A 23,717-nucleotide genomic window follows, 5' to 3' on the forward strand; every position below is an offset into this window, starting at 1 on the left:
CTGTTGATGAAAGTGAAAGAGGAGAATGAAAAAGTTGGCTTAAAGCTCAACATTCAGAAAACTAAGATCATGGCATCTGGTCCCATCACTTCATGGGAAATGGATGGGGAAACAGTGGAAAAGTCAGACAATGGATGGCTGACTTTATTTTTTTGTGCTCCAAAATCACTGCAGATGGTGACTGCAGCCATGAAATTAAAAGACGCTTACTCCTTGGAAGGAAAGTTATGACCAACCTAGATAGCATATTAAAAAGCAGACACATCACTTTGCCAACAAAGGTCCATCTAGTCAAGGCTATGGTTTTTCCAGTAGTCATGTATGGATGTGAGAGTTGGACAGTGAAGAAAGCTGAACGCCAAAGAATTGATGCTTTTGAACTGTGGTGTTGGAGAAGACTCTTGAGAGTCCCTTGAACTGCAAGGAGATTCAACCAGTCCATCCTAAAGGAGATTAGTCCTGGGTGTTCATTGGAAGGACTGATGTTGAAGCTGAAACTCCGATACTTTGACCACCTGATGCGAAGGGCTGACTCACTGGAAAAGATCCTGATGCTGGGAAGGATTGGGGGCAGGAGGAGAAGGGGACGACAGAGGATGAGATGGCTGGATGGCATTACCGACTTGATGGACATGGATTTGGGTAAACTCCGGGAGTTGGTGATGGATAGGGAGGCCTGGCGTGCTGTGGTTCATGGGGGTTGCAAAGAGTTGGACACGACTGAGCGACTGAACTGAACTAAACTGATGGCTCAGTGAGTGTACATATGCATATTAAATGTGATATTTTCTTTGGGGGAGTTTTATTATCAGTAGTACACAACATGCCTATATTTCAATTTTAAATTCAAATTTCATTTAAAATAATTCACTATCAGTTCGACAAGAAAATAGCAAGATTGTCATCACATTGGTAAGTTTTATCTTATGCATTTTTCTGAAAACAAAACGACACAGAAAAGGCAGTCATGAGGGAGATGACCGACAAATAAGCCCCAAGCACACAGGCGGCAGTTCAGTTCAGTTCAGTCGCTCAGTCGTGTCTGACTCTTTGCGACCCCATGGACTGCAGCACGTCAGGCCTCCCTGTCCATCACCAACTCCCAGGCTTACCCAAACTCATGTCCATCGAGTCGGTGATGCCATCCAGCCATCTCATCCTCTGTCATCCCCTTCTCCTCCTGCCCCCAATCCTTCCCAGCATCAAATTCTTTTCCAATGAGTCAACTCTTTGCATGAGGTGGCCAAAGTATTGGAGTCTCAGCTTCAACATCAGTCCTTCCAGTGAACACCCAGGACTGATCTCCTTTAGGATGGACTGGTTGGATCTCCTTGAAGCCCAAGGGACTCTCAAGAGTCTTCTCCAACACCACAGTTCAAAAACATCAATTCTTTGGCACTCAGCTTTCTTTATGGTCCAAGTCTCTCATCCATACATGACCATTGGAAAAATCATAGCTTTGACTAGACGGATCTTTGTTGGCAAAGTAATGTCTCTGCTTTGTAATATGCTGTCTAGCTTGGTCATAACTTTCCTTCCAAGGAGTAAGCGTCTTTTAATTTCATGGCTGCAGTCACTATCTTCAGTGATTTTGGACCCCGGAAAAATAAAGTCAGCCACTGTTTCCACTGTTTGTCCATCTATTTGCCGTGAAGTGATGGGACCGGATGCCATGATGTTAGTTTTCTGAATGTTGAGCTTTAAGCCAACTTTTTCACTCTCCTCTTTCACTTTCATCAAGAAGCTCTTTAGTTCTTCTTCACTTTCTGCCATAAGGGTGGTGTCATCTGCATATCTGAGGTTACTAATATTTCTCCTGGCAATCTTGATTCCAGCTTGTGCTTCCTCCAGCCCAACATTTCTCATGATGTACTCTGCATATCAGTTAATTAAGCAGGGTGACAATATACAGCCTTGACATACTCCTTTTTCCTATTTGGAACCAGTCATAGGTGGTGGAGCTGGAGGGTGGCGGTGGTTTGAGGAGATCAGGGACAGTGATGGAAGATTCTGGAAAGTCCCCAGGCAGGATGCAGTGGTCCTGACCCCCACCTCCAGGGGCAGGAGGATGATGGAGTGGGTGGGAGCTGTGTGGCTGTGAGGAAGGACTCTCTCAGAGGATGGAGATGGACGAGCAGGAAATGCCATGTGTGCGTGTGTGTGTGTGCACGTGCGCGTGTGCGTGAGTGTGTGCATTCGTGTGTGCATGTGTGTGTGCGCGTGTGTGCACGTGTGTGTGTGTGAAGCAGATCTGCTTGTGGACAGTTGTAAATCGGCATTGGAAACACCCTCTCTTACAGGACCAAGGACCGCCAGGACCATCATCCATGAAACAGCTGAAGTAACACAGCGCACACCAGGTGTGATGGACAGCTCAGCAGCTCAGTATTTATCCTCCTTTAAAAAAAAATCACCTCCTCCTCCTCCAGCCAGTCCTTAACTGCTGATGTTTTCCAGGTATCATCATCCACTGTCTCCATACACACTTAAAAGAACGATCGGCTGATTTTTATAGCAGTTTGAAGTTGATATAAAATATTGAGGAGAGAGTAACAGAGTTCGCGTGTACCGCCTCCATCTCCCCTCACAGTCACCTCTCCTGTGAACATCCTGCGTGACGGTGTTACGTTTGTTATAATTTATTGGTCATGACTCATACATGATTAACTACACTGGCTTCACTCTTGTGTTATACATCCTATGGGTCTGGACAAATGTATTTAATATAACGACAGGGCGTGCTTCCACCATTACCCCAGCACACATGATGGTTTCACAGCCCTGAAAACCCCCAGGACTCCTCTCCTCATCTCACCTGCCCTCTCACTGAGGGGACCCCGGCAACCACTTATCTCTACGCTGTGTCTGCAGTTTTGATTTCTCCAGAAGGTCGTATGGTTGGGATCACACAGCATTTAGTTTTTGTACACTGGGCAGGATGCACTGAAGCTTCTCTGGGTCTTTTCACTTGACAGCTCTTCCATGTTTAGCCCATTGTATGAATGGACCATGGTTTGTTTATCTATTCACTTACTAAAGGACAAGCGGTTTACTTCCAAGTTTGGGTAATTATGAATAAAGCTCTGTAACACCCTTGTGCAGATTTTTGTGTGGACATAAGTTCTAAGCTTCTTTGGGTGAATACCGAAGAGCATGATTGTTGAATGGTCTGGTACACTTAGTTTTGTAAGAAACCCCCTGGCTGATGTCCACAGTGATGGGAGCACTCTGCATCTGCACCAGCGAGGAACGCGTCCTCCTGCTGCTCCGCCTCCTCATCAGCATTCACTGCTGTCCGGCCTGGGCGCCAGCCATTCTGACAGGTGCGTCGTTTAAATCATACACCGTGTTTTACTCCCCCAGTGTCACCTACACAGCTTACACACTGACAACGTCTGCATATCCTGGGCAGGCAGGTCCTTCCAACCACATCTGGGACATCCACGGCCCTCGAGGACCTCACGTTGAACATTTCCTAACCTCATCTTGTTTGTTTACCTGGTTCTGATCCTGACGACTCCCTGTCCCATAGGACATGGCTGTTCAGACGGCATTTTCACAGGACTCTCCCTCCCAGCACCTTCCCTCCTCCCTGCGTTGGTTTGCCCACCAGCAAGTCACACATTCACATCAGAGAATATCGCGCAGTGTCAGACCATGGATTTGCAACCACCAGAACTGGGTCCAGGGCTGGCTCACCATTTTCCAGCTCTGTGACCTTTGTCAGGAAACTGGAGTTCTTATCTTCCACAGGTGTCAATTCACTAGTCTAGCAATTCAACGCTACTTTGGAGGAGAAATTAAGATAATGCAGAATGTATTAATCTCTAAATTATCTAAATTAAGATAATGCAGAATATCTTAATTAGGGAATACCCTGGTGGTTAAAAATCTGCCTTTCAACATACAGGGGGTGCAGGTTTGATTTCTGGTCAAGGAACTAAGTCCCACGTGCTGCTGGGTGACTAAGCCAGCGCACTGCAGCCAGAGAGCCCACACCACCACGGAAGACCCCGCATGACGCAGCAAAGGTCCCTGCCGGCGCTGAGAGCCTGCGGACTCACTCTGAGCGGCTTCCTCTTCCGCCACGACCCCTCCTGTCGTCTTGCCGGCCTGTCACCTGGCTGAAGCCTCTCACATCTTCCTCCCCTCGTCTTGGACCTTTTCAGGACCATCCTTCTCCAGAAGAAGTCTGAGGGTACTGCTTCAGGCTTAAATGCTTTCCATGAAACTAAAGTCAAGTCCACATGTTCTAAAATGCAAAGACCTCGTATGTGAGGAAGCCCCAGTGGCTCGAGGAGCCTGTGTCCAGTCTGTTGTGCAAACCTCACACCCAGCACTTCACACCTGTGACTCTGTCTAGTGAAGCCATGCATGCAGGCTAGCTGCACCCATCCCTTGAGGACCTGCCCAGAGGCCAACTGAGGTTTGTCTGAGAATACTCAGCGTTTGCAGTGCACGGCACAGTGTGTCAGCCCTGTCACAGGCTGTCGGTCAGATCTCCAGAACCCACTCATCTCCCAACTCCAGCACCTGACGGTCTGCACCCTTGGACCAACATACTGGATTTCCATCTCCGTACCCCACCCCCATGACCACCAATCTGCTCTCTGATGCCATGAGTTTGAGCATTTTAAATTGACTGTGGTGATTGCTTCATAATGTATTCATCTATCAAAGCATCAAGTCGTACACTTTAAACATATCCAATTTTTGTCGATTATACTTCAACTAAGCAGGAAAACAGCCAAGCGTTTGTTCAGATTTCCTCTCCCTGCTTCCCCAGCCCCCCTGCCCCTTTGTCCCCTAAGCACTGCTTGCTTGCTTTTCCCCCACGTGCTCAGGAGCCCCAGAGCCCTGCAAAGGGACAGAACACAGCTTCTGGCCCTGACTGCCTGATGACCTGACCCACAATGACTGACCACGTGAGGTACCGGTGACCTCAGACGCTCCACGTTTCACTGGAGAGACGGTTTAGAAGCCGATTTCCACGTTTAGAGCCCTGTAACGTGTGATTCTGAATTCCAGAGTCTAGACACTGTCAGTTACAATCTGGCTGCCGTAAACACTGGACAGACTAGGCACTAAGACATAACTGGGAGCCGGGGGCAGGGGAGTGAGTGTCCTAGAAGCTTGGATTTTCACGGGTCTCTGTTTCCCACAGACTGTCTGTGCTAATCTCAGCTGGTTTCTAGCTGTTGTGAGAGATTTAGAATCTCCTGCTGAAGGGCGCTTGGTCTGAAGACCAGCAGGCACACCGGGCCCTTTGCTTATTTCTCCTGGAGCTCCTGGGGGGACCAACCCCCAGCCCAGGCACCCTCCCCTCCCTCCTGACACTGCTTCAGTTACTCAGCTACTCAAGACCAACCCCCAACCACAGAGAGTGAACTGGATCTTTAAAAATATTTGAGTAGCTGGCTGCTCGAGGTCTGTTATGGCCTGATTCGAATAAATTTGGTTTATTTTCTAGAGAACCTGTTTCATGTGATTCTTCCTAAACTAGAGGAGAGGCCTAAGCGAAATGACTTGTGGTCTTTTCCTATTTTCTCCTTTTTTATGAAGTAAAATTTAATATTTTAAGAAGGCTGCCTCGAAATATTCATATAAAGTAACGCAAATTTCCATATAAAGCAGAAAAATCAAATCCAATCCAAGAGGCTTTTTGTAATACTGCACTTTCTAAGTCAACGTTTGCCAAGAAACCTATTCATTTTTTTTTTTTTTAACTAAACCTCATTTATTTCAGGAGCAGATTCTATCTGAATCAGCCATCATTCTTATTTCACAATAAGCAGTGGATTTTGTTAGGTGTTGGGGTGGTGACCTGGTTTACCGATACTGCATTTATTGTCAGCTTTAGCTCTGGCTCTGACACTTAATAAACAACAAAGTGGTGTTGTGAAAGAAGCCCTGGTTGCAGACGCTTCTTATGGACCATCCGAATCAAGGTGTGGTGCTAATTTCCTGTGTATAGCTCGGGCAGCGCAGGGCCTGGATGCCCTGGCAGAACCGAGAAGCTAGAAACAGCGGCCAGCAGAGCCTGAAGGAGCCCTCATCAACCTCCCCACCTGCTCCTCCCTGGGACCCTGTCACTGAACGTCACATGTGAGGCGCTGGGACACGCACGCCTTGCTTGTTACAGCCCCAGCGTCAGACGGACTGACCTTTACTGTCCAGAAACTAGACAGAATCGGCATTCTGGGGAGGAAGCGACAATCGCTTATGGAGGACATGGAAATGCCGTCTTACTCAGCGTATTATAGCAAAGGTTTCTTTGGGAGTCTACATTCAAAAAGATTTTTAAAGCAAATTATAGTCTGAATGCAAGTGAAATGGAGTCTCTGTGATTTGTTCAGGGCGCCTGCAACTGCCCACGGGTCTGGAACCCACCAGGACTTCGTCCTGTGAACCCAGCGCTGGGGTCTCAGGGGCCCCACTGCCCCAGCCTCCAGCGCTCCCCTCACCGAGAGAAGGCAAGGTTTGTCAGTCAGACTTACTGCTCAATTCCCCCTTAAATAAGTGGGTTCTCAAAAGTCAAATGCGGTTCTTCCTTGTTCCTTCAGTCAGTATTATTTTGCTCCTTCCTTTCCTAAGCCTCAGTTTATTATTAAATCTTGCAAATTGACACTTGGCATGTGACGTCTGACCTCCAATAGCTCACGCTGACCCCGCAGACGCTGCTCCCAGGCCTCTGGCTGCCATGGTGAAGATGTACCGCTCTTGCATCATGTGGTATGGGATCTTGACAGCAGCATGATGGGTCCTGGTAAATAAATCACTTAATGCTCGGATTTAATTCCAAATGCTCTTCCGGCTGGAGTGAAAAAAACTTCACTTCTGATATATAGGTCTATTTCTACCTCAAGAATAGCCCTCAATTTACTGGCTACCAGTGGCCAATGACCCAAACTCAGTCTTAGAACAAATATGGTAGGACAGTACAATTAGATTTTCCTTCAAAAATTTAGCCCGCATATTATATCACATATGAAATCAGATATGCTTCCCAAATACTTAAAACACTCAGTGCCATTTATAGAAAGAAAAGCGAGAATGTAATTTTCTGAAACACTACTCCATTGTCACTTGCTTCTCCCAAGCTCATGTATTTAAAAGACCTCATTTAACATGTAATTACTGTGCTTTTCTCACATGAGAGAAACTATGTTTTAATGGCAGACAACTTCCATCAAGTAGTAACTAGAACAAAAGCAGAGATTATGCAACCAAGGTTACAGCTCAAGTTGTCCCAAACATCTAGTTTCAGAAAAGACATCCATGGTGAGCAAGGGCTCAAACAGCCAGAGAACGTCAGAAAACACATAACCTGCCAGCACCACCCCACACGGGCCACTTGTGGGTATGTGGGGTCTCGCACCCGAGTGCACACTCAGCCTGCGAACTGAGATCTGGTATCCCGCGGCCAAGGGCCAAGGCTCCCTGCCTCCAGCCAGCATTCAGCCTGTCTCTCCAAACTGGCACCGCCTCTCTGGGCACCTTTACAGCACGCCGCTGACACAAACTCCTTCTGGGGACCGTTGGGACTTGCTCTGGCACCTTCTGTCTTAAATATGACGCATTAGTCTGCTTGGCAGCTGAAACAAAATGCCCAGAGACTTAAGCAACAGAAACTCACTTCTCATGCTTCTGGAGTCTGGAAGTCCGGGATCAGAGTGCCCGTGGGGTCGCTGCCTGCGGATGCTCTCCCGCCGGTCTTGCTGGGGCCCTAGAGGAGGGAGCGGAGGAGTGTCCCAGTCTCTGCCTCTTCTCTTCTCATTAGGGCACCAACCCCTGCCCTGGGGCCCCACCCTCATGACCTCATGCCCCTAAACCACCACCTCCCAGAGGCCCCTCCTCCTGGTACCATCTCCTGTGGGTTTAGGGACAGGCATTGAGAGCACGTGGCGTTCCTCTCCATGTGTCAAGGTCCCTGCCAGCCCCCCGGGTAGCACAGTCTCCCCACTCACCAGACGTTACCCAACTGCTGTGTCCACAGCTTCTGGTTCTGGTCATTGCTGTACTGGTACGACACATCAACAGAGCACATTTCTTTCTGTAACATAAAATAAGTACAATTTTCGCTAAAAGAAATATTAATTCATATATGCTCTAAAAGTAATTTTGAGTGCCCCATTGAATAAATTTCTGAGTACATATTCTTGGCTATAATTTTCTTAGAGAGCTTGACTTTCCAAGGATACTACATACTTTCCAAGGATACAACATTCCTTCAGTCAAAAATTAAGTATCCTATCCACATATATAAGTCAGACACAGAAGGGTAAAACACATGTCCCAAACAGATGATGATTTAGAAATTAGTATTAAATGGTTCAGCAGAGCAGAATGTTTTCTCTTTGTTGCAATTAACCACAAAATTAGCAAAGTTATTCTTAACCATGTCTCTTTGTACACTTTTCCTCAACTTTATTGAGATATAATTGACCAATAAAATTGCACATATTTAAGGTGTATACCATGACAATTTGATATACGTAGATAATGTGAGATTACTGCCACAGTCAAGCCAATAAACAGTCTCACTTCACCAATGTTTTTTTTTTTTTTTTTTTGGTAATGAAAACACTTAAGATCTACTCTTGGCAAATTTCAAGTACATGATACAGTGTTGTTAACACAGTCATAAAATCCATAAGGAAGAATAAAGACAGCTAATCTATTGAAAAAATTGTTTTTGAAAGATCTGTTTTACAGCCCATTCTTGCTTTTGACCATTTTGCTTGCAAAAAGTCAGTAGTGTTTCACTCCGATCTCTTCTGGGACTGCTACCCCCCAGACCAGCCAAGCTCACATCATGTGGCTGGGAGCCTTGCCCTCCTCCTGGGAAGGAGGGGTCATCATCCCTCCTGGGGTGTGGCCTCCTCCTGAGAAGCAGGGAGCTGAGAAGGTGACTGTGAGAACCAGTGATGTCATCGTCCTGAAGCTGGGATGGAGTTTGGGTATTAACATCTGTTGTAAACTGTGATATGCCAGGCACGTGCTTCATTGTGGAGCATTTATAAAAGGCCGTACATCCTAGTGTGTGAGTTAAGAGCCATCACTGTGAGACAGGAGCAGTTTCCCAGTGAATGCTGGGTGGTTAAGAAGGATCACACTTGAAATCATTAACATAGATATAGAATCTTGCGTTCCTTGTGTATCAGAGGTCAGCATTAAGGTACTGGGCACACGCATGATCACCCTCCTCCCTGAGCAGGGCGGCCTCCCGTGAGGCCTGGAGGTGTGATTACTCGCCGCACCAGCCTCACACTCCCCCATCAGCACTGCGTCCTCAGCAGTGTGAGCCAGGAAATGGGTGAAGCCGAAGTAGAGGAAGGACCCGGGGGTGAGTCAGGACCAGCTCGAGATGCTGGTTGCCTGGGAGAGGCCTCAGTGACCGAAGCAGGTGCCTGGGATCCCCGAGCTGGGAGGTTTCCTTAGAGTGGTGGCTCTCGAACTCATGGCACAGGTGAGTCACCTGGAAGTTTGTGTCCCAGATTCCAGGCCCTGCCCCCGGGCTGCTGATCCTGCAGATCCACAGCAGGGTTGCCCTTAAGCTCTCTCTCCATGAGCCACTACCCCCTCCTGTTAAGGTCACAAGACTCTCCTGGAGACAGAATCTGGAGCCACAGCTGCATTGTTTCCCACTTGATGGGGAAGACCTTATTCTAGATACATCACAGGCCATAAAATCAGTAACCAACTGAGCTGTCCAGAAACATCTAATATGGCCTCACGGGGTGGCTTGGGTGAACCCTGACCTACTTGCACTCTGTGAACAGAGTGGACCCTATTGGCTTATTGCCCTCACACGCCTACATCCCAGTGATTGTGTAAGATCCACGGAACCAAAAAGGAGAGTAACTTGCTAATCTCAGCCTGGTTTTACTATGAGGCTTGACTAACCAGGCAGCTCCCATCTAGATTTCCAGAGTCCCAGCAGGACTAAGCTGGTAGCCCTTTGTCATCCCTGCTCACACGTCTCAGCTTCCCAAAGGAAGAGGGACGTCTCCTTAATTTGTAAAAGACAAACTGATTTCCATTTCTTTGCTGTATTGCGTATTGTTTCACATGTTGTTTTATTTTTTCAGTGGAGATTAAACTACATGGAGGTGTATCCATGTTTGCTAACATGGAAAATACAAGTGTTGCTTTTGTAGTTTTGTATTCACATACACACACACACAATGTGTATACTATTTTTGGATTCATCTTTTCCCTAATCTTCCTCCCTTTCTCTTCCATGTCTACATTTTTCAGAATCTGCTTCTGTGCTCTCTTCTCTGCTTCAACCTAGCCAGACATTTCTTTCAGTGTTTGGAGCCTTACCCTTGCCTGCATTAGACAGAAAACGCATTTGAATAGGAAGCTTAGGATTAAGAAACACTCCGTGTAGCTCGGGAATGTTCAGAAATGCACGTGTGTAGAGTCCTGAGTGGAGCAATCTCGCCTCCCGAGCTGTTCCGTGCAGAGCTCTTGTGCTGGCTCAGCGTGACACACGTGGGATCGCAGAAGCTGGGCAGAAGGTAAGCTGTGTCGACGTGCTTTCCCATCAACACGGGGCGCTCACTGGTTTCTGGAGGAGAAGTAAACTTAATAAATCTAGTAATTAATGGTGATCGTGTGGGTGATTACGTGTGTGTACCTGAGAGAAACACAGACATACAAACAACTAGCTGAAAAGCACGGAGATATAACAAGTGCTATTTAATTGGATGCCCTTCTTGGTTAATTTCAATACGAAAAGGAGAGCCATAATTTTGAAAAAGTCAAAAGGAAGAAGAAATCCAATTGTAAATTTCATTTATTTTTTTCTTCTCAGTTTTACTGAGATATACAAAAAACTACACATACGCAATGTATACAGTTTGATGAGTTTGGAAATACACAAACACCTGTAATACCAGCCAGCACCACAGTCAAGATGCTACACACACCCAGAACCTCCAAAGATCTCTCATGTTCCCGTGGTTGCCTTGTTTGTTTGTTGGGGGCTTTATTTTTAACCTTGAGACCCACCGTGTCTTAGTTTCTTGTGCAGGACCCTGTACTCTTCCCCACAGGTGCTGCGGGGTCTGCAGGGACCCAGACCGTGCTCCTTATGGGCATCAGCAACTGCGCACCCATTGGACCACAGTCTGTTTAGAGAAAGAGACGGTGACTTTTTGAGGCAGTGGAGAGCCTTTTACGTCATTAAGTGCCAGACAAGACTTTGCTTTTATTCAAAAGACAAATATTTTATGTTACCACTTACATCTGAAATCTAAAAAACAAAACAACGAATGTATCTAATAACACAGAAACATAGTCAGAGAAATAGAGAACAAACTAGTGGTTACTCGTGAGGAGGGTCATGGGAGACAAAGCTGCTGTGTATGAATAAGCTGTGAGGATATGTAAGTGCAGCATGGAGACTCTAACCATGTTTTATGATTACTTCGAATGGAGTATAACCTGTAAACATTTTGAATCACTATGTTGTACACCTGAAACAGCTATAATGTTGTAAATCAACTACACTTCAATGAAAAATGTCAAATTTACTTTTTCATAAAATAAACTAAAGGTGAGTGTTGACAACTCTTTCACTTGAGGATGCTCTAACAGAATACCAGAGACTGGATGGGTCAGGAACAATGGACATTACTTTCTCCCAGCTCTAGAGGCTGGAAGTCAAGACCAAGGCCTGGAAGATTCGTTGTCTGGTTAGGACACTTCCTGGATCACAGATGGCATCTTGTCATCTTCTCTCTGTGACCTCTTGTGGGGGAAGGGTTGGGGGCTCTGTGGGGCTTGTTGTCAGAGCGCTGATGTGAGGCTTGCTGTCAGGGTGCTGATGTGGAGCTTGTTGTCAGGGCGCTGATCCCATAATGGGGGCCCCACCCTTGTGACCTCTCATCTCCCAGAAGCCTCCCCTCCCTCCTGATGCCATCACCTGGGGGGTTAGGATTCAAGGTATGAATTCTGAAGGGACACAGACATTTAATCCACAGCAACCACCTTCAGTGAGCAAAGGTTCCACACTATGAGAATCAAACTATGATGTTAAAATAAACTTGTAAAAGTGTAATATAATAACTGGAAAACAAACAGCTGATTTCCTAAAGTTAACTTAGAAATAAAGCATAATTTTCATATCAGCAGGCTTCCAAGCATTTATTTTGATTGTAGTTAAAAATGTGAAAGAGCACCTTCATTTTCTTCCATAAATATGAGTCTGTATGTGTAAATAATCCAGATGTAAGGAATAAAGACAATTTATGTAACTTCTTAATGAATTCTCATAAGCCTTTAATTAAGCACATAAATCATCCAAAGCATTTGAGTTTAATTGCTTCTGGAATTTGCTTCTGCGTCTGAGCTGCATTATTATTGATCTGAAAATAAAAGAACATTTCCATGACTTTCTTACCTCTTAACTGATGCTGTTTATTTCCCTTTTTTTCAAAACTGCCTGACATGGATGTTGACCAGGTAGGCAGAATTCTGCAGGACGGTCACCAGCAGAAAGAAAGACCTCACACGGCCTGTGTGGGAGAGAAAAGCCCGAAGTGGAGACAGGTATCCACCCTTCGTGTTATCAGAAGGGCTTTGTGGAGTCAGTCCTTGTCCTCAAGAAGCTCACACTTCATCTGAAGAGCCAAGACTAACATGACTGGAAAAGAAGACGTTAGTGCTATAAGGGAAAAGAGTGGGTGTAAGGTACCTTCCAGAGTGCACGGGGGAGACGGAGTTCTCCGGGACTGACTTGTAGGAATGCATGTGACTTGTACAGCCCCCTTGAACAGACAGACGGAATCTGAGTAGGAGGAAGGGAGGAACAGGCTTTCTGTGAGGTTCCCCAGGATGGGCAGAGAACAATATGCCCGTGATAGCCATATTAGTGAAGGAAAGATGGTTCCTTCAACACTGCTGACATAGAGAGGTGTCTTACCTACGCATGCACCCACAGGGATATTGACTTACAGGAAAATATGATTTTCCCTAAATTAGTGCTTTGTAGTGGTGGCCACGCTGTCTCCTACAGGGCATTTTGGAACCTGGTGGGCAAGTTGTGGTTTTTACATGATTGAATGGGAAATAAGCTGGGATGCAGGACAACCTACAAGGTGCAGGAGGCGTTCAGCACTGACACCTGGCCTGGATGCCCGAGGCCTCTGTACACGGGAAGCTTTCTTGTAACCCCCTGAGCTCAGAGCTTAGCTCCATTTTTTTTTTTTTTTATATGAGACGGGTAAATTTCACCTGATTTTAACATACCATGAATCCACCCTGTAATCTGAGAAAACATGTCACACTGTTTCATTGAGAACTTTAGCGCATGTTGATAATGTTTTGGGGAAGTCATGCCTCCAGTTTGAACAAGGCTGTAGTATTTTATTTGTCAAAACCCATCCCTGTAGGCTGCATCACTGTCAGTCCCTTTCCTGATGAGCTCACTTAAGCTGCAAACATCTGGTATTTTTTGTCTTTTATTTTTAATGTAGACCTCAGTGATCGGTTGGGTTTCCCTGGTGGCTCAGACAGTAAAGAATCCGCCTGTAATGTGGGAGAGCTGGATTCAATCCCTGGGTTGGGAAGATTCCCTGGAGAAGGGAAAGGCTACCCACTCCAGTATTCTGGCCTGGAGCATTACATGGATGAAGGAGCTTGGCAGGCTACAGGCCACAGGGTCGCAAAGAGTCGGACACGACTGAGTGACTTTTACTTTGAGTGATCAGTTACAAGGAAGATGCATATCAGTTCTGAGATAAATTGTCATTTTTTTCTTTTCTTTTATATCTATGTTGTATTAAGGAGTTATATTGAGTTGACCTTTTTTTTAAAATTACATGTGTACACAGGAGAAGGAAATGGCAACCCACTCCAGTATTCTTGCCTAGAGAATCCTGTGGACAGAGGAGCCTGATGGGCTGCCATCTATGGGGTCACACAGTCAGACACGATTGAAGCAACTTAGCAGCAGCAGCAGCACATAGGTTAAATCATCAGTGAATTTCAGTAGAGGATTAAAGAGAAGACTGGATGAAATATTTACTATAAAAAGGATGCATGGGTTAGGATAAATTGAATCACTGAGATTGGTATCTCTTTATATATATCTTAGAAATTAGAATTATAATTAGAATAGTAATTATAATTATTATATATTATATAATAAATAATAAAATTATAATTATAATCTGAAATTAGAATTATATATATATCACATAAACATGTCTACATGCATATAACTATTGATGAAATCACTTGTCACATTGTTTTTTTTTTTTAATTAGTTTATTTTCTATTTTTTAACTTTACAATGTTGTATTTGTTTTGCCAAACATTGACATGAATCCACCATGCGTGTACATGTTTTCCCCTTCCAGAACTCCCCTTCCACTTCCTTCCCCATCCCATCCCTCTGGGTCATCTCGGTGCACCAGCCCCGAGCACCCTGTATCATGCATTGAACCTGGACTGGTGATTCGTTTCACATACGATGAGACCAAAACAAAACCATACAAGGTCCCAGCAGAGACCCCCATGGCCAGGAATCGGGGGTGACTGCACATCCCCTCTGGAGGACACCCCCTTCTCCCCCTGCCCTACAATGTCTCAGGACTTAGCATCCCTGACCCCCATCACCGTGGCTCTAGGACCAGGAGGTGGGCTTCCAGCCTATTCTGAGGACACAGTGCACACCCTGCCCTGGGGTCTAAGTTCTGCTCCCTGACTGCGCTCCTCCTAAATCAACACCGGACCTGCCCTCTGCTGACATGTGGGGGTCCCTCCCCTTTCCTCTGCTTGTTGGAGGTAGGCTGTCCTTCGTCCGTGGGGCTGAGGCTCCTCTGTGTGGTGGGGGCTCCTCCTTGGGGCAGGAGGCTTTTGTCTTGATGGCTCTTTACTGGAGTTCATGTTCTTGCTTCCTTTCTTTCTCCCTTTCTATCCATCACTTATCATCTACCACCTACCTATTATCTCTTTTGCTATCCAGATGGTGGATGCAGATTAGATCTATTTGTATTTAGACCAATCTAATTTCTATCTATACATCTATGTATGCATCCAGGTATCTAGTCACCTATGTATATATGCATTTAAGATCTCTAATAAATCTATCTAGATTTATATTCACCTATATTTATCTATATCTAGATTTACCTATGGCTTCCCAGGTGGTGCAGTGGTAAAGAATCTGCCTGCCAATGCAGGAGACACAGGAAACTTGAGTTCGATCCCTGGGTTGGGAAAATCCCCTAGAGAAGAGAATGTCTACCCATTCCAGTGTTCTTGCCTGGAAAATCCAGTGGACAGGGGAGCCTTGCAGGCTGCAGTCCACAGGGTCGCGAAGAGTTGGACAGGTTTGAGCATGCGCTCATGCATGCAGATCTACCTATACCTAGAAAATATCCATGTACAGCTATCTAGATAGATCTAGATTGATCTATCACCTATTTTTCCACCACATTTAAAATTTAAAGTTTTCTGTGTCTCTCTTGTTTCTATTTTTTTCCAATTTAAAGTTGAAAAACCTTTTCCAAAAGTAACGATTCCTGATTTTATTATATTGTTTTACATAAACATCTGTGAGATGTTATACAGATGCCCTGTTACACACAATTAGGCATTATTATTATTATTATTATTATAAGTCAAAGAAAGCAGTATTTAAAGTAGTAAAAGCACACAAATGCCTCTTTAATATTTTAATCATCCAGAATGGTGGAGCATTTTATTTCCAGAAATATGACCCCTGACTCCCTTCCTTGCTGCTGATGCATAAATAAAAACCAACTCACCTGCTGTGGAGAAAGTGGTATTCTTCATTCTTTGACGTATCTGTAAAATGTACACTGGATTAGGAAGATTTAATATCAAATATAATGTCAAATATCTCATAATATTTTTAGGTTGAATACACAATGAAATAATATTTTGGACGTATTAGCTAAAATAAGATATATTTTTAAAATCACCTTCACCTCTTTCTGTTTACGTGGTTCGTATGCCTTCTAGGAGATGCTGAGTTGCTGTTTGACTGTTTCTGTGGGTGACACTGCCCTGGGCTTTGTAGGTCAGCCTAACCACTGTTCTAGTCTTTGTAACTCTGTGCATGATGGAAGGGCACTGAGGCTTTGAGCAGAGGAGTGACGTGGAGGATTTATCTCTGGGACCGCCTCCTCTGGGGCGTGGGGAGGAACTCCGCAGCAGTCTTTGCAGAGCTGTGGGCAGGAGGCCTGCACAGTAGATGAGCTGAGGGCATGGATGGGGGGTGGCTGTTAAGGCTCTGAGAATCCATCAGCGTGGGAGCATTTGGGAGGTATTTGATGAAGGATTTAGCACTTCTAGGAAGCTTTACATTTTACATAATTATTCCCATATTTTTTATACTCTAATCTGAAGGGCAGCTATGGTGCCACTTCTAATGCTTTCTCACAAATCCCCAAGCTGTGAGGGCCCTTACCCTTGAACATCATAAAAAATTCTGCTATAACTAATGACCACCTGCCATCATGGCACCAGGCCCCTCCTGCCTCAGGTCCTCTGTACCTGCGGTTATCCGGGCGTTCTCTCTCATCACACGCCTTTCCCACTAGGTTCTGTGCATCACTGACTGGTCTACTCCCAGGAGACTTTTCAACACTCCGTTCTGGAACATACTCTTCTCTAACTAACTACAATTTTCTTTCGAGACTTGTCTTTGTACTTATAGGGGGATTTGAAGGACACCTGTTTCCTGTTTCAGTCACTCAGCCCCAAGAAGATGTGAGTGGTCAGCTTGCTCAGTTCAGTTCAGTCGCTCAGTCATGTCTGACTCTTTGCAACCTTGTGGACTACAGCATACCAGGTTTCTCTGTCCATCACCAACTCTCAGTGTATGCTCAAACTCATGTCCATTGAGTCAGTGATGCCATCCAACCATCTCATTCTCTGTCGTCCCCTTCTCCTCTTGCCTTCAATCTTACCCAGCATCAGGGTCTTCTCCAATGAGTCAGTCCTTTGCATCAGATCGCCAAAGTATTGAAGCTTCAGCTTCAGCATCAGTCCTTCCAGTGAATATTCAGGACTGATTTCCTTTAGGATTGACTGGTTTCATCTCCTTGCAGTCTGAGGGTCTCTTAAGAGTCTTCTCCAACACCACAGTTCAAAAGAATCAATTCTTCAGTGCTCAGCTTTCTTTATAGTCCAACTCTCACATCCATACACGACTACTGGAAAAACCATAGCTTTGACTAGATGGACCTTTGTCGGCAAAGTTATGTCTCTGCTTTTTAATATGCTGTCTAGGTTGGTCATAGCTTTTCTTCCAAGGAATAAGCATCTTTAATTTCATAGCTGCAGTCACCATCTGCAGTGATCTTAGAGCCCAAGAAAATAAAGTCTGTCACTGTTTCCGTTGTTTCCCCATCTATTTGTCATGAAGTGATGGAACCAGATGCCATGATTTTTGATTTTTCAATGTTGAGTTTTACGCCAGCTTTTTCACTGTTGAGTTTTAAGCCAGCTTTTTCACTCTCCTCTTTCACTTTCATCAAGAGACTCTTTAGTTCTTCTTCACTTTCTGCCATAAGGGTGGTGTCATCTGTCTCTATGAAGTTATTGATATTTCTTCCAGCAATCTTGATTCCAGCTTGTGCATCATCCAGCCCAGCATTTCGCATGATGTACTCTGCATATAAGTTAAATAAGCAGGGTGACAATATACAGCCTTGACGTACTCCTTTTCCTATTTGGAACCAGTCCGTTGTTCCATGTCCTGTTCTAACTGTTGCTTCTTGACCTGCATACAGATTTCTCAGGAGGCAGGTCAGGTTGTCTGGTATTCCAATCTCTTGAAGAATTTTTCACAGTTTGTTGTGATCCACACAGTCAAAGTCCTTGGCATGATCAATAAAACAGAAGTAGATGTTTTTCTGGAACTCTCTTGCTTTTTCGATGATCCAACGGATGTTAGTATTTTGATCTCTGGTTCCTCTGTCTTTCCTAAATCCAGCTTGAACATCTGGAAGTTCTTGGTTCATGCAGTGTTGAAGCCTGGCTTGGAGAATTTTGAGCATTAATTTGCTAGCATGTGAGATGAGTGCAACTGTGCAGTAGTTTGAACATTCTTTGGCATTGCCTTTCTTTGGGATTGGAATGAAAATTGACTTTTCCAGTCCTGTGGCCACTGCTGAGTTTTCCAAATTTGCTGACATATTGAGTGCAGCACTTTCACAGAATCATCTTTTAGGATTTGAATAGCTCAGCTGGAATTCCATCCCCTCCACTAGCTTTGTTTTTAGTGATGCTTCCTAAGGACCACTTGACTTCGGACTCCAGGATGTGTGGCTCTAGGTGTGTGATCACACCATCGTGGTTATCTGGGTCATTAAGATCGTTTTTTATAGTTTTTCTATGTATTCTTGCCACCTCTTCTTAATATCTTCTGCTTCTATTAGGTCCATACTGTTTCTGTCTTTTATTATGCCCATCTCTGCATCAATTTTCCCTTGGTAGCTCTAATTTTCTTTAAGCGATCTCTAGTCTTTCCCATCCTATTGTTTTCCTCTATTTCTTTGCATTGGTTACTTAGGAAGTCTTTCTTATCTCTGCTATTCTTTGGAATAGCAGATGGGTATATCTTTTCTTTCCTCCTTTGCCTTTAGTTTCTGTTCTTTTATCAGCTATTTGTAAGGCCTCCTCAGACAACCATTTTGCCTTTCTTTTCCTTGGGGATAGTCTTGATCATTGCATTCTATCCAATGTCATGAACCTCCGTCCATAGTTCTTCAGGCACTCTGTCTATCAAGTCTAATCCCTTGAATCTATTTGCCACTTGTACTGTATAATTGTAAGGGATTTGATTTAGGTCATACCTGAATGGTCTAGTGGTTTTCCCTACTTTCTTCAATTTAAATCAAAATTTTTCAATAAGGAGTTCATGATCTGAGCCACAGTCAGCTCCTGGTCTTGTTTTTGCAGACTATATAGAGCTTCTCCATCTTCGGCTGCCAAGAATACAATCAATCTGATTTTGGTATTTACCATCTGGTGATGCCCACGTGTAGAGTCTTCTCTTGTGTTGTTGGAAGAGGGTGTTTGCTATGACCAGTGCATTCTCTTGGCAAAAAACTCAGTTAGCCTTTGCCTTGCTTCATTTTGTACTCCAAGCCCAAACTTGCCTATTACTCCAGGTATCTCTTGACTTCCTGCTTTTGATTTCCAGCCCCCTATGGTGAAAAGGACATCTTTTTTTTTTTTTTTTTGGTGTTAGTTCTAGAAGGTTTTGTAGGTCTTCCTAGAACCGTTCAACTTCAGCTTCTTCGGCATTAGCGTTGGGGCACAGACTTGGATTACTACGATATTGAGTGGCTTGCCTTGGAAACGAACAGAGATCATTCTGTCATTTTTGAGATTGCACCTAAGTACTGCATTTTGGATTGTCTTGTTGACTATGAGGGCTACTCCATTTTGTCTAGGGTATTCTTGCCCACAGTAGTAGATATAATGGTCATCTGAATTAAGTTCACCCATTCCAGTCCATTTTAGTTCACTGATTCCTAAAATGTCAGTGTCAGTTTGCTACAATGCCCCCTTCCCCTGCTAGAGCCCATACAGATCTGGAGGGCAGGGAGTGATCACTGATTGAACAAAATGCATTAATGAGTGAAGCGCTCATGTCTGCACCAGATGCTCTGTTTCCACACCAATACACCTGACTGGACACTAATCCAAGGAACAGAACAGTGTTCTCACCCAAGTGTGGCAAATTTGAGACTCTTCAGTCCTGCCATTGAACTTATCCTGTTTATTCAGCATCTTCCCTAGGTCAAGCATACTTACTTTAACTCTTTCTTTGCAGGTTTTAGACAGAAATGTGGCAATTATCTCTTTGTTATGTGCATCTTGTAGGATACCATGACAGGGAAACACATACTTTTGCAAAAGAGCATAAAAATACATTGTGAGGGAAGGAGGCAAAGCTGCAGCCAGAAACGATGCTGAACCCAGAGGCTGAGAGATCAAGCCTGGAGCCTTTGGAGTGGGAGCGCTGACTCCAAGACCCTAGACTACCAGAGAAATAACCCTCACAGGTATCAAATAGTGAGAACTCACACAAAGGAAACCACTGTAATACAAGACCCAGCATCACCCAACCACCAATAGCACCCTGTGCAGGACGTCTCATCTAAACAACAAACAAAACAAAAATACAAACCCAGTCATCAGACAGGATCACCACCTCACTCAGCCCTGCCCATCAGAGGAAAAACAAACAAACAAAAACTCAGCACAAATCTCACCCTCTAAGAAGCTTACACAAACCACTGGACCAACCTTAGAGGGCAGAAACCAAAAGGAAGAAAGAATTCAATACTGAAGCCTGGGAAAGGGAGACCTCAAACACAGTAAGTTAAAGAAAATAATGAAAAGGCAGAGAAATACTACAGAAGTGAAGGAACAAACTAGAAACACAGAAGTCCAAATAAATAAGAGGAAATAGGCAAACTACCTGATAAAGAATTCAGAATAATGATAATAAAGATGATCAAAAACCTTGAAAGCAAAATGGAGAAAATGCAAGAATCAATTAACAAACTTAGAAGATTTAAAGAATAAACATGCAGAGACAAACAGCACAATTACTGAAATTAAAAACGCTCTAGAAGGAATCAATAGCAGAATATCTGAAGCAGAAGAACGAATCACTGTGCTGGAAGATAAAATGGTGGAAATAACTTCTGAAGAGCAGAATAAAGTTAAAAGAATGAAAAGAACTAAGGATAGTCTCAGATACCTTAGGGACAATATCAAATGCACCAACATTCGAATTATAGGGGTCCTAGAAGAAGAAGAGGAAAAGAAAGGACATGAGAAAATTTTTGAAGAGATTATAGTTGAAAATTTTCCCAACATGGAAAAGGAAATAGTCAATCAAGTCCAAGAGGCACAAAGAGTCCCATACAGGATAAATCCAAGGAGAAACACACCAAGACACATATTAATTAAACTAACAAAGACTAAACACAAAAAAGAAAATTAAAAGCAGCAAGGGAGAAGCAACAAGTAACATACAAGGGAAACCCCACATGCTTAACAGCTGATCTTTCAGCAGAAACACTGCAGGCCAGAAGGGAATGGCAGGATATATTTAAAGTGCTGAAAGGCAAAAATCTACAATCAAGACTACTCTACCTGGCAAGGATCTCATTCAAAACTGATGGAGAAATCAAAAGCTTTTCAGACAAGCAAAAGTTAAGAGAATTCAGTATCACCACGCTGGTTTTACAACAAATATTAAATGGACTTATATAGTCAAGAAATACAAGAGAAGAAAAAAGATCTACAAAACCAATCCCAAACAATTAAGAAAATGGCAATAAGAACATATATATCAATAATTACTTTAAATGTAAATGGATTAAATGCTCCAACCAAAAGACACAGACTGGCTGAATGGATACAAAAACAAGACCCATATATATGCTGTCTACAACAAACCCACTTTAGACCTCAAGACACATATAGACTGAAAGTGAGAGGATGGAAAAATATATTCCATGCAAATGGGAAGCAAAATAAAGCTGGAGTAGCAATCTCATATCAGACAAAATAGACATTAAAATAAAGAAGATTGCAATAGTTAAGGAAGGACACTACATAATGATCAAGGGATTAATCCAAGAGGAAGACATAGCAATTTTAAATATCTAGTCACCCAATATAGGAGCACCTCAATACATAAGACAAACACTAACAGACATAAAAGGAGACATTGACAGTATCACAATAATAGTAGGAGACTTTAACACCCCACTCACACTAATGGACAGATCATCAAAAGAGAAAATTAACAAGGAAACACAAATCTTAAATGAAACATTAGATGAGATGGATCTCATTGATATCTTCAGGACATTCCATCTGAATGCAGAACAATACACCTTCTTCTCAAGTGCACACAGAACATTCTCCAGGATAGACTGGTCACAAATCAAACCTCAGTAAATTTAAGAAAATTGAAATTGTATCAAGCATCTTCTCAGACCACAACACTATGAGACTAGGTATCAAATACAAGGAAAAAAAACTGTAAGAAACACAAACACATGGAGATTAAACAACACCTTTCTAAATAACCAACAGGTTACTGAAGAAATCAAAATGGAAATCAAAAAATTCCTAGAAACAAATGACAATGAAAACACGACAACTCAAAACCTATGGGAAGCAGCAAATGCAGTCCTAAGAGGGAAGTTGACAGCAATACAATCCTACCTCAAGAAACAAGAAAAACATCGAATAGAAAGCCTAACTTGACACCTAAAACAACTGGAAAAAGAAGAACAAAAAACTCCAAAATTAGTAGAAGGAAAGAAATCATAAAGATCCGAGCAGAAATAAATGAAAAAGAAATAAACAATGGTAAAGATTAATAAAACTACAAGTTGTTTCTTTGAGAAGATAAACAAAATTGACAAACTTTTAGCCAGACTTATCAAGAAAAAAAGAGAGAAGAATCAAATCAGCAAAATTAGAAATGAAATAGGAGAGGTTACAACAGGCAATGCAGAAATACAAAGGATTATAAGAGACTATTATGAACAACTGTATATGGCAATAAAATGGATAACCTGGAAGAAATGGACAGATTCATAGAAAAGTTCAATCTTCCAAGACTGAACCAGGAAGAAATAGCAATTATGAACAACCCAATTATAAGCACTGAAATTGAAGCTGTGAGCAAAACTCTCCCCAAAACAAAAAAAGCCCAGGACCAGATGGCTTCATAGAATTCTACCAAATATTTAGAGAAGAGCTAATGCCTATCCTTCTAAAACTCTTTCAAAAATTGCAGAGGAAGGAACACTTCCAAACTCATTCTATGAGGCCACCATTATCCTGATACCAAAATCAGACAAAGACAAGACAAAGAAAGAAAACTGCAGGCCAATATTACTGATGAACATAGATTCAAAAATCCTCAACAAAATTTTAGCAAACAGAATTCAGCAACACATCAAAAAGCTCATACACCATGATCAAGTTGGGTTTATTCCAGGAATGCAAGGATTCTTTAATATATGCAAATCAATTAATGTGATACACCATATTAGCAAATTGAAAAACAATAAGCATATGATACTTACAATAGATGCAGAAAAAGCCTTTGACAAAATTCAGCACCCATTTATGATTAAAACTCTTAAAAAAATGGGCATAGAAGGAATCTACCTCAACATAGTAAAGGCCATATATGGTAAGCCTACAGCAAACATTATTCTCAATGGTGAAAAACTGAAAGCATTCTGCCTAAGATCAGGAACAAGACAAGGGTGTCCACTTCCACAACTATTATTCAACATAGTTCTCAAAGTCCTAGCTACAGAAATCAAAGAAGAAAAAAAATAAAAAGAAACCAGATCAGAAAAGAAGAAGTAAAGCTCTCACTGTTTGCAGATGACATGATAGTGTACATAGGAAACCCTAAAGATACTATCAGAAAATTACTAGAGTGAATCAGTGGATTTAACAAAGTTGCAGGATACAAAATCAATACACAAAAATCACTTGCATTTTGTATACTGACAATGAAAAATCAGAAAAAGAAATTAAGGAATCAATCCCATTCACCATTACAACAAAAAGAATTAAATATCTAGGAATAAACTTACCTAAGGAGAGAAAAGAACTGTACACAGAAAATTATAAGATACTAATGAAAGAAATCAAAGATGGCATAAACAGAT

At 43.1% G+C, this 23,717-nt stretch overlaps 3 long non-coding RNA genes across 3 annotated transcripts in view; 1 reads left to right on the plus strand and 2 right to left on the minus strand.

Annotated features, from left to right (window-relative positions):
• Positions 1-5,710: 5,710 nt before the first annotated feature.
• LOC145516292 (uncharacterized) overlaps positions 5,711-23,717 on the minus strand; it is a 232,578-nt gene continuing 214,571 nt past the window's right edge. The window contains exons 5-10 of the long non-coding RNA XR_014061275.1: positions 15,786-15,825; positions 12,413-12,527; positions 10,330-10,576; positions 7,968-8,053; positions 7,637-7,726; positions 5,711-6,763 (exon numbers count right to left, since the gene is read on the minus strand). This is a non-coding gene — a long non-coding RNA (uncharacterized LOC145516292). The remainder of the gene's footprint in view (positions 6,764-7,636; positions 7,727-7,967; positions 8,054-10,329; positions 10,577-12,412; positions 12,528-15,785; positions 15,826-23,717) is intronic.
• Positions 12,471-23,399, plus strand: LOC145516298 (uncharacterized). The gene is made up of 2 exons (XR_014061281.1): positions 12,471-12,561; positions 19,829-23,399. It is a non-coding gene; the product is annotated as an uncharacterized LOC145516298 (long non-coding RNA).
• On the minus strand, positions 15,969-19,848 carry LOC145516299 (uncharacterized). Its single transcript, XR_014061282.1, has 3 exons — positions 19,723-19,848; positions 16,537-19,343; positions 15,969-16,239 (listed from the first exon to the last, which is right to left on the minus strand). It is a non-coding gene; the product is annotated as an uncharacterized LOC145516299 (long non-coding RNA).

The sequence above is a fragment of the Giraffa tippelskirchi genome, chromosome 8 (assembly GCF_054371585.1).
Source record: "Giraffa tippelskirchi isolate mGirTip1 chromosome 8, T2T-mGirTip1v1.2.pri, whole genome shotgun sequence".
Taxonomy (NCBI): domain Eukaryota; kingdom Metazoa; phylum Chordata; class Mammalia; order Artiodactyla; family Giraffidae; genus Giraffa; species Giraffa tippelskirchi.